The sequence below is a fragment of the Sapajus apella genome, unplaced genomic scaffold (assembly GCF_009761245.1).
Source record: "Sapajus apella isolate SASKATOON/1434 unplaced genomic scaffold, GSC_monkey_1.0 scaffold6, whole genome shotgun sequence".
Classification (NCBI taxonomy): domain Eukaryota; kingdom Metazoa; phylum Chordata; class Mammalia; order Primates; family Cebidae; genus Sapajus; species Sapajus apella.
The window spans coordinates 3066403-3075728 of NW_022436946.1; positions in this window are offsets into that span (position 1 = coordinate 3066403).

Sequence of the window (9326 nt, forward strand, 5' to 3'; positions counted from 1 at the left end):
AGATTAGTGGATTATGGATTTATTATCTTTCATTGGAAGTATTTACCAGACTCAGGAAACAAGCAATTGCTAGCTACTTGGGTCAGATTCAAAACTTTTTAGTTTCTAATTTTAAAATAATTTGTTACTTTCAGAAAGGTTGCAAAAAATATTATAAAGACCTCTATTATAGTCTCTTCCCAGATTCAGCAATTTTTAATATTTTGCCCCATTTACTTAAGCATGTGTTTCTTTCTGTGTCTTCTCTTTTGCACAAATACTTCAGTATATATTTCCTAAATACTGGCTCTTATATAACCAAAGTACCTCCTTCAAAACCAGGACAGCTAACATTGATACAATATTGTTATGTGACTCATCGTTTTTATCCAAATTTCACAAATTCTTACATCTTTTCCTGGTTCTGGATACAATTAGAATAACAGACTGTGTTAATCGTCACATCTCTTTAGTTTCCTTGAACTTGAAATGGTTCTTCAGCCTTTCCTTTTCTTTCATGATTGTGTTTTTGAAGAGTAAAGCCAGTAACTTTCTAGGATGTCCCTTTGTTTGGATTTATTTGATGTTTCCTTACAATTATCTTCAGGTTTGTATTGGTTGACTAAAGAAAAAACAAGCTTTTAAAGAATAAAAGTTAGTTTCAGTCAGATGTCGGGGAGCAGCACTCTAGAGAGGTTTTATCAGACTGCTCCACACAGCGCTTCAGCCCGCTATTTAGGCACAGGTGGCTGGGGTTCAGCACATGCAAAATTGCATCAAACTTGCTCAGACGCATGAAGGTCTGTGGGGAAGGGTTATAGATTACAGAGGGACAATCACTAACCCTATCAGACATTATCTCCTGTGTAGGAAGAGGCAAAGATTAGGGTCATTTATCTTTTAAGGAATACAGTGACTCAGCCAAGAGACATGAGTGGGGGCTTGTGATCTGCCGTTTTTTTTGTCTTCAAAGTGTCTTTCCCGAGAGCTGCACTTCCTCACAGAGTCAGGGGCTTTGTGAAATTATCTTGGCAAGCAGAAATGAGCAAATATGACTTTTTACATTTGCTACTTTGTCTCATGTATTTTTTATTGTAAAAATATCATAGAAGTTATACTGTTTCCTTCTCCGGATATCATGTTAGGAAATGTAAAATGTCAATTTGTTTCATAATTAGTGACATTAACTTTGATTACTTAAATGTGTTTGCTAAATCTACTGTAAAGTTACTATTTTTCTCTTCATAATTAATAATTTGTGGGAGATTACTCTGAAACTATGTAAAGATCTTCTTGCTCATCAAACATGATTTCATCCAGTTTTAATATCCATTAAACTGGATTCTGCATCTTTTCTTTAAAAAAACATGTCCCATTATTTTTTAAAACTTTCTACACAATAAAATGTTCCAGGCTTTTTTTTACAGTTTCCAAGCCTCAGCCCTGAACATGGCCATTTCTGTAAGGATTCCTGGTCCCTTCTAGTGAAAAATGGTATTTAGAAATAGTTCTGAGTGTTTAATGTGCTCATTGCTATTGTGGTGTTTTTGCTAGGAAGTATACATACACACACACTTACACATGTTTATAACTCTATCAAATACATAATTGTAGTATGTAATATGTAATTATATGTAATGAATTCATACTGATACCTCAAATTCCAGTTCAATACCAGGAGGATCATAACATTTTAAAAAGTTAGAGTAGATGGGACTTGGTATTAATTGAATGTGTTGGGAAGGGAGAAGTCGAAGATGATTGTAAGTTGTAAATATGAGAATGGCATGCCTAAGAGCTGATTATACAATGTTTTGTGTGCCATTGTTTTTTGTCGTATGTGCCAACAAGTTAATAAAGCCTAGGGAAGCATTACTTTCTTGTATCATAGTGTTCCTGCATATTGATCTTGTGGTCAAGTAAAACTCAAGGTCTTTTCATATTAACTGTTGAGTAAGATCTTCTACCTCTCTTTTAATGAATTTAGTTTTTGAAAACTATACAGCCTGTCTGCCTAGGAAATATTATCTTGTTAATATTAAACCATCATTCATCTTTTTCAAGCCCTTATAATCCTGGTTTAGCCAATCTACTAGTTGTCCCTACAGATCATCTGTTATGCAAAGGTTTTATAATATACTTTCTATGTGCTTCAGCTGATCTCCTTAGCAGATAAAGCAGAAGGTCAGGAAGGCAAAGCTGCAGCTTGCTGTTAGTGGTGGAGGTGAGAATCCTGGAAATATAACTGGAATTGGGATCATTTCTTACCACAGTATTATATTTTATGAAGTAGACAATTGGAAGGGAGTCAGGTCACTAAATGCTCAAGAAAGAAGCAAGGTAAGAAATATGTCTCCATATGTTTTAAAGAGGAGAGGGAATCTAGAATCCAACTCTGAAGGCTCTCTTGCAGCCTGAAAAGGACTAATAAGATACAGGAGTTCTATCCTTATCTGTTTCTTCTCAGTTTACTCATTCTTCCTAGGTGACCTAATTCATACTTCCCTGGCTTTAACCTCTCCAGCTACTGTCCTATAGCAAGGATTGCTAGAAATTCCTTCTTCCATAATAGTATTTTAACCTATTTGTGTCAAGCAAGCTAGAGATTGTATTTCCTGATCCCATGGCAGTTGACATAGACACGTGGTGGTTCTCACATATAGGATATGATGACAACTATGTTCAACTTCCCCCTCACTTAAGAGGAAATCTTTGGCCTCAAACTTTTATGATTTTCTTCAAGCAGAGACACTAGAGAGCCATATATAGGTATATTGAAATATCTGTAGTTTTTTCAAGATGCTAAACGGTTTCATACATCTTTGTGCATGTTAATTCCTTTGTGTGAAACTCATTGTTTAATTTTTTTCCTAACTTTTTATCCATTCATCTTATAAATCTCAATTCCTATGTTACTTCCTTTAGAAACTTTACAAGATGGCCTGTGATGTGTTCTAAATGTATGTTCCGTGTATTTCCAGAAAATCCTATGTTCTTCTTTATCATGGTAACTAGGATAATGTTTGATCAATGTTAACAGTAGACATGTTTTTGGTGTTTGCCTGGCTCATATTGTTTTCTTTGGGTATTATCCTGACTTGGTGGCCTTTAGTGGCATTATTTCTGTAAATCTTTCACCATGATGATCACATCTGATTAGAACATGCCCAGAGACTAGGCTGAGACTAGTTTGTATGTCTTGAAAATTTCAGTCAAGAGACAAAATTATGGCTGGAAAATATGGGTGCTAGACTTGTAAAGCATGGAAATTTGGGGCCAGAGTCCATACCTTAGGAAGGAAAAAAGGAAAAAAAAAAGCTTACACATACAAAATCAGACAGAACATAGAATAGGAATAATAAAAGTGGATCTTCAAAGAGAATAGTAGAATGGATACTTGGAGAGAAATGAAGCAGAAACCACTCAACGTAACTGAGTTATTTCATGAATTTGAGTTTGGATTTATTCACTTCAGTAGGGGAATCTTTGTAGGTGTGAGAGAAAGGAAAGTTTCTATCACACTTTAACTTTCCTTTTAACTATTATAATAATAACCAAATGATACTGATTAATAAAGTAACCATTGGAATTGTGATGCTGGAATTTTGCACATTTTTATCTTTAAAAATAGTTGAAATTGATTTTCTTTTTTTGACTGAGATGAGAATTTTGTTATATAGTCCAGAATACGATGACCGATAACTAATGATCATACACAAATCAATTCTTTCTGCAGTCAGCATAGAATGACAAAAATAAGCTGAATAAGTGTTCTGTGTTTCAGATAATTTTACTAGACAAATTATAAATGAACTAGGGGCCAGGCATGGTGGGGCTCATGCTTGTAATTCCAGTACTTTGGGAGGCTGAGGTAGGAGGATCACCTGAGGTCAGGAGTTCAAGACCAGCCTGGCCAACATGGTGAAACACCATCTTCACTGAAAATACAAAAATTAGCCGGATGTGGTGGCGTACCTGTAATCTCAGCTACTTGGGAGGCTGAGGCATGAGAATCGCTTGAGCCTGCGAGGTATAGGTTACAGTGAGCTGAGACTGCACCACTGTACTCTAGCCTAGGTGATAGAATGAGACTCTATCTAAAAAAAAAAAAAAAAACAAAAAAAAAAAAAACAAAACCTAGCCTTCTGAAGGTCAGCCTTACAATTTTTTGAGGATGCAAGCCTAGCATTTCAGAAAATGTTTTATTTTGTTTGCTTGTAATGTGGTTCAAAGCTATATTTTTGCTTTCTTTTACCTTTTTCTTTCAACTCAGTTTTGTATTCCACAGAGTTGTATATTTCGAGAAAAATTAAGTTCATAAAAGATCTAAGACCTAAAAACTGAATGTCTAAAAATTTAAGTGTTATTTGAAGCACATTCTTCTAGAAAAACATTAGATAAGTCATCGGAAAGCCAAGGCTCTAGACTCAGTTCTGCTATTATTTAATTATATAATCTTCGGTAAGTCAGTTGGCTGGAGTTCTCCCTTCAGTTATCTCATTCCTAAAGTAAGGTTCATAATCTCTTTCATGCCTGTCTTGGAGTTGTAACAATCAAATGTGCACTTTAAAAATGCTAAGGATTTATATGTAAGAAACCTTTATCAATATCGCATGGTAGAATATTGGCAAGGGTTGGCTGGATCATTCCAAAGATATTATACTGGTGGTGGTTGGTTTTGTCTACACAAGAAAGGATGCTTCCAGTTATATGCCACAGTCCTTAAAAACATAGTATCTTAGTTTTCTCAACTGTAAAATTAGATTTAATAATTATACAAGCAAATGGTATTGTAAAGAGCTTAGCCCAACTCCTGCCACAAAATAAGGGCTCAAAGAAAATTAGGTGTAGAAGTAAATGTTAGCTCTGCTTTTTGACCCAGAAAGGGCTTTGGTGAAGGGAATTACTGATAAGAAGTGTGAATCTGACCAGGTGTAAAAATGTGGTCCCAGGTGTAGAGTTTCACAGCAAGTCATCTGTTTGCAAAACACGCCAGGTATGAAAGAATCTAATTCCTTGCATTTGTCTGCTGGGAGATTGGTTGTTATTGGTCATTAATTCCTGCTAAATGTCAGTGAATCAGATAGCATTTTCCTAGCCTTCATTTTTCAACAAAAGTTTTGATACAGGGCTTTTGAACCAATGTTTTGATGAAACCTTGGAGAACCAATCAAGTATAGATTTAGGACACATTTAGCCAGCCCTGCCGAGTTTATTTAAGTTCTTTCCACAAATATTTACAGAAAGCTATTGTTAAAATACCACTTCTGTCCTAATATAATGGCAAACAGAAGGTAAGGTGACTTTAGATATGGATATTACATTATATGACAATGTCCAAGAAATACATGGATAAGTAATGAAAACATGTATGATGAACACTACAAATACACAGTATCTTAAGTGGACTAGTGACATTAATTCAGAAGAATAAATTTAACTTCTTCAGCTATTTGGGCTATTAAGTTAATTTTGGCTATTGTTCCAAATAAATTCACAATTGCCTGTAAGACATGAATATAGTAGCGGGCAGGACATCTGGTTGACTAAATGGGGTAGCTGTCATTGAGAAAACAACTCCAATGTGGCAATATTCAGAATCATTATGAATACTAGAAATGTAATACGCAGAGATAGTACCCTGTAGTAATACAAGAACAATGTAATATTATATGCATTTTCAGGAAACAAGGAGGAATAGCTCCTTTGTAATGAAAAACTAGGCATACATCCTTGAGAATTTACCAATCATTATTGTTTTAAATTAAAACATATAGGTGTGTGTGTGTTAAAATCAAACCTCAAAGAACACCCAATTCACCTCTAGAGTGCATAGAGTACCAGGTTGTACCAAACGATACTGATGGGAAATAGTGGCCCCAGGACAAAGAAGAGTACCAAATTTAAGCTAGAATTCTTAAAGATTATCTGTGGACCTTCTATATTTGAAACACCGTGTCCTGGTTCAATGCATTTTAAAAGCTGCCATGTTTCTAAATATGATATACAATTTAAAGTCTAACCTATATTAGTGCTTAATTTTAATTGTGGTTTTTCTTTTAGAGAAAATAAAAGAAAAATGATGTGATACAAAACATTACCTTTAGATGACAATTTCTATGTTATTCTTTTGGTTTGAAATGCTCTAGAGTTTAATGTCTCTTTTAAGAAACACTACAAGGTTAAATCATTTAATGCTGTACTGTTTTTACCACACCAAAAGATAACTCCTTATACCTAATATAAACTAAATGCTTTCACTGGTTTCATTCCCTTTTTTTTTTTTTGAGATAGAGTCTCGCTCTGCTGCTCATGCTGGAGTGCAGTGGCGTGATCTCGGCTCACTGCAACCTCTGCCTCCTGGGTACAAGCGATTCTCCTGCCTCAGCCTCCCGAGTAGCTCGGATTACAGGCAGCTGCCACAATGCCCAGATAATTTTTGTATTTTTAGTGGAGACAGGGTTTCCCCATGTTGGCCAGGCTAGTCTTGAACTCCTAACCACAGGTGATCTGCCCATCTTGGCCTCCCAAAGTGCTGGGATTACAGGCGTGAGCCACCATGCCCAGCTGCTTTCATTGGTTTCTAAGACTAACTATTGGGTAGTTCTGCAGTATTCAAAGCCACATGAGAAATCGCTGAAGGCAAATATGTGAAAGCCCATTTGGAATGTATAGAGAAACCATTCTTTGAAGCATCTTAAGTAGTCAGGTTTGAGAGTTTTAACATATATCAATTTTCGAGTATATTAAGGAGAAGTGTTTTTCCCTATTGCAGTAATTCCACTTGTGTTAATGTACATGACAGATCCTGATCGTCAGCGTTCTCAAACTTTAATATTTATACCAATTCCCTGAGTTCTGTATTAAAACAACATACTCCCGAAGTCTAAATCTCCTCTACAGTCTGCAGGGCGGGGCTCAGGGATCTACAGATTTAACAAGGCCCCGGGTGATTTTTATGCAAGTGGTTTGCCCATCATATTTGAGAAACTCTGAGAATTCTGAAATAAATATGAGAAGAAAACAGTTTATGTTCTAAGTTATACATCTCTAATATTAATATATGCCTAGCAGCTCCTAAACACATAGTAGAGGATAGAAAAATTATTTTAATCAGTTAACAATATTAGGTTTGAGTTGCTGTGCACCCAGTTGTAGATTTTTGTGTGGCATTTCTTTGAGCTTTGATTCTTTGTTGTTAAGTGTGTGTGTGCACAAGCATACACATAGACTTTGTTATTTCTCACGTGCCTTCCCATCTTAGAAGATTCTGTGCTTCTGTACGTCTGCTTTTCTTGGCTTCTGGGTTGGATTTTGCATGAGCATAAGACCATTTCCTAACAGCACTTTGTGAGAGCAGAATGGAAATAAGTGTTCTTCTCAATCTTCATAAAATCAACCAATATTATTTTTGAGAGCCCATGATGGTCTTCTGCTTTGGAAAGAGAGAATTTGCTAGAATGAAAGCGTAGGTCCTATAATTTTGTGTGTTTGTAAAATTACAGGAAATAAAGTTACATAATCATTAAAGGGCAGATGACATCTTGAACTTTATCAGTGGGCAAACGTATTTATGCAACAAAACATGAATTTTGTGTCATTTACTATTTACAAACTTATATGATTATTTAAGTAAAATATATTTGGATGTCATATGACCTTCTGTTTTCTCAATTTCTAGGCATTTAAAAAGGTGTTTGGTACCTTAAACAATTTAAAACTGCCAGGATAATTTAATGTGAAAATGAACTTGGGGAAAATAGCATGGCAGCTTATATCTAGCCCAAGCATCTGTCAATAAGTTTCATGCTTCACTAACCCATAAAAGAGGAAGATAAAAGTCCTTTGATTTTTCTGCCTTGTGACTCTGAAACAGAATGTCCCTGACTTTAAAATGGATGATCTCCAAAAAGAGAAAAGCAAAAAGATAGCTTGACATACTATTAACTCCTAGTATTTTTAGTATTTTAAAAATTCACTGTATATCTCTTCTCAGATAAATATGCAATTATGACATTTCCAAGAAGTGATGGCATCTGGTGCTAAGGACAAGGAAAGGGATTTTGCTACAGGGATCTTATTTTCCCACATGTTCTGTCTGAAGGAGAAAGTTAGCTGAGGCCACATATGGTGTGACATAAACATGTAAAATTTTGTTATTTTTCACCAATGCTATGACTTGTGAATAATAATCGCAAATAATTAGATATTGCTAATTTAGATATTGAGTGCTATATATGCATGTGTGTGTATATATATCCATATAATTGTCATGATAATTGTCATTATCTTTATCTTATAGATGTGAAGCTTTGGATCCAAAGAAGTTAAATCAAGGTTACAGAGCTGGTAAGTGACAGAGCCTGGATTCAAACCCATGCAATATGACTCCATATACATGTTCTCAACTAGTATATAACACTACCTTTCAATGTAAAGTTAGTTGTCCTGATGAGCGGACATCCGGGGAGGCTGTACATTTAATCCATCTATGTTGGTATTACTGAGAACATTCTTGGATTTACTTTAATGTGATTTATTGCTCATACATTAGAAGCCAATTCAAACACAGAGTGAAATACCCTCCAGAAGCTGAATCTGGCAATATAGAAAGGAACTGAGCTGTCCTAGAGATAGCCCACAGACAAGCTTGGTTTGGTCTTTAGTTTTGGCCTTTACAGTGCCTAACATTTTAATTAGTTACCAAAATAGACATAATAAAATTTAAAAGCCTTATATATGAACCTGAATTTCTGTTCTCTCAGAAAATTAGAGCTTTTACATGGGGCTTGTGTCACCAGCTTCCCACAGTCCTCACCATCTTGTCTCCCAGGAATGGGTTGAGGGTCACTCCTGTCACATCTATGTGTGTTCCACTTCATTTGTGTACTTTACCTTCCTGGTCACTTCAACATTTGATTTCGTGGTACTTGGACAAAAACATTGTTGAAGGGGTAAGTGGAAGCAAAAACAATTATTGCAACTCGTAAAAGAGAATTTCAGAAGGGTGGCTTTTCAATTAGAAAGGCATTTATTCCTGCTGCATATCCAAGAGGGATTAAGGGATGAATGCTGAGCATTATCATGAGCAAAAAAGAACTAAGAGACAGATTAAAACTTAAAACGTTAAAACTTTTATGGAAACATAAAAGTTAATTCTGGCCCTTTTCTAATTTTCTGTATGCCCTCAAGCGAGTTCCTCAGCTTCATGGAGAACAGTGTAATTTCTATTATTCACAGTATATAATAATAAAAATAAATATTTTCATCTGTGTACTCTTCCAGGGAAGATCAAAATGTTAGCAGAATGAAGAGAAAAAAGATCCCATAGCAATATGACAAATCCC